The sequence below is a fragment of the Phoca vitulina genome, unplaced genomic scaffold (assembly GCF_004348235.1).
Source record: "Phoca vitulina isolate PV1807 unplaced genomic scaffold, GSC_HSeal_1.0 scaffold72, whole genome shotgun sequence".
NCBI lineage: Eukaryota > Metazoa > Chordata > Mammalia > Carnivora > Phocidae > Phoca > Phoca vitulina.
In genome coordinates, this window is record NW_022589775.1 from 4,685,209 (window position 1) to 4,687,974 (window position 2,766).

Sequence of the window (2,766 nt, forward strand, 5' to 3'; positions counted from 1 at the left end):
GAGGGAGAAGCAGACTCCCTGCTGAGTAGGAAGCTTAATGCAGGGCTCAATCCCAAGACCCCAAGATCAGGACCTGAGCCCAAGGTAGCTGCTTCACCGACTGAGCCAGCCAGGCGTCCCTCTAGGATTCTATTTTTAAGGAAAAGTGCCTTCTGTGAAGAAACAGATGAAACAATGTATTCCAATGGATTTGAAGAGCCCTTGATAACCACAAACATAAATTAATAGTTTGTTTTAGAAATACATGTCTCTGTCTCTATCTATCTATCTATCTATCTATCTATCTATCTATCTATCATCTATCATCTATCTTTCTGTCTAACATCTATCTGTCCACCCATCCATCCATCCCTCCATCTACCTATCACCTTTTTAAAATGTAAACCTGGGAATCAATTTTCTCAAGCTACCCTCAAAATTATAATACCAAGTGATGGATCTTAATAGAAATGAGTAATTATAGCTTGTTGCCAAACACCACTGAGAAGTATTCTATCAAATAATTTTTCCTCTAATGGCTGTTTGTATCACAAAAATAACTTATATTTAAGAAGGGAGAGAAAGTGAGAAAAACAAGAGAAAACAAGAATGACAGGGCAATTCAACTCTATTAAAACTGTAACGATACATAATAATATCATGTAGATTTGGAGCCATTTTCTCTGGGAAGCTCTAAGTGCTATATAGATTCATTCATTCTTATGTTACCTCTTTTATTCATACATTATTTATGGATTTGTCTTGGTCTCTCTTACGTTATCTCTACAGTAGGCTTGCTGTCATGTAATCCAGTGATAAGTGGTGCATGGGTTCTCCCTACCAGTAGTTCTCAGTTGCTCTAACTTCTTTTTCTTCAGCATCTTAGAATTGGAGGTTCCCTATTCACATTGTGAATAAGGGGCAGGTGAACTATTGAAATGTCCTTCTTTCTTCGGGAATGGAGTGTCCAGGTTCATACAGTGAAGTCTTACTGACAGCCTGGCTTACTTACTGAAAGCCTCAGCTTTCTTTTAATGCTTAGGGTATAGATGTGGTTAAAATCACCCTCTGACACAATGATTTCCTGTTAGTGTTCTTGGAGCCACCTTGTAGGAGTTCCTTAGGAGAGAGTGACTCTGGATTTAAATGCCTTACACACCCTTTTTTCTTTTTATTTATTTATTTAAATTCAATTAATTAACATATAGTATATTATTAGTTTCAGAGGTAGAGTTCAGTGATTCAACAGTTGTATATAACATTCAGTGCTCATTACATCATGTGCTCTCCTTAATGCCCATCACCCAGTTACTCCGTCCCCCGCCTGGCCTCCTCTCCTGCAACCTACAGTTTGTTTCCTATGGTTAAGACTCTCTTATGGTTTGTCTCTCTCTCTCTGATTATGTCTTGTTTTATTTTTCCCTCCCTTCCTCTATGCTCCTCTTTTTTGTTTCTTAAATTCCACATATGAGTGAAATCATATGATAATTGTCTATCTCTGACTGACTTATTTTGTTTAGCATGATACCTTCTAGTTCCATCTATGTCTTTGCAAAAGGCAAGATTTCATTCCTTTTGATGGCTGAGTAATATTCCATTATATATATATATACCACATACATCATCATTACCCATTCATCTGTCAATGGACATCTGGGCTCTCCATCATTTGGCTATTGTGGACTTTGCTGCTATAAACATTGTGGTGCAGGTGCCCTTTCGGATCACTACATTTATATCTTTGGGGTATATACCTAGTAGTATAATTGCTGGGTTATAGGGTAGCTCTATTTTTAACTTTTTGAGGAACCTCCATACTGTTTTCCAGAGTGGCTGTACCAGCTTGCATTCCCACCAGCAGTGTAAGAGGGTTCCCCTTTCTCAGCATCCTCACCAACACTTGTTGTTTCCTGACTTGTTAATTTTAGCCATTCTGGTGGTATCTCATTGTGGTTTTGATTTGCATTACCCTGATGCCGAGTGATGTTGAGCACTTTTTCATGCGTCTGTTGGCCATTTGTATGTCTTCTTTGGAGAAATGTCTGTTCATGTCTTCTGCCCATTTCTTGACTGGATTATTTGTTCTTTGGGTATTGAGTTTGATAAGTTCTTTATAGGCTTTAGATACTAACCCTTGATCTGATAAAACATTTGCAAAAATCTCCCATTCTGTCGGTTGTCTTTTGGTTTTGTCAACTGTTATCTTTGCTGTGCAAAAGCTTTTTATCTTGATGAAGTCCCAGTAGCTCATTTTTTGCCTTTGTTGCCCTTGCCTTTGGGACCATGTCTAGTCAGAAGTTGCTGTGGTCAAGGTCAAAGAGGTTGCTGCCTGTGTTCTCCTCTAGGATTTTGATGGATTCACCACAGAGTTGAGGGTCCATTTCTGGGTTCTCTATTATGTTCCATTGATCTATGTGTCTGTATGTGCCAAAACCATACTGTCTTGATGTTGCACACCCTTTTCAGTGAATTGTCAGTTTCGCTCCACCCAGAAGTTGATTGTTAGGAACATGGAAACAATGTAAGAAACTTTTGCAACATCATGCTTACAATGATGGTATACATAAATATGCATGTTGAAATTCCATAGTAGAAATTAAATCCAGGAACTAAATTCTTTGTGAATTTGTCTAGAAAAAGAGGTTGGGGAGAAAAGGCGAGTTTATCCAAAAAAATTGCACCATGAGGCTGTGGCTATTAAGTAGTCCCAGAGTTAGGGGACTTTCTTTTTTTCTTTCTTTTTCTTTCTTTCTTTCTTTCTTTCTTTCTTTCTTTCTTTCTTTCTTT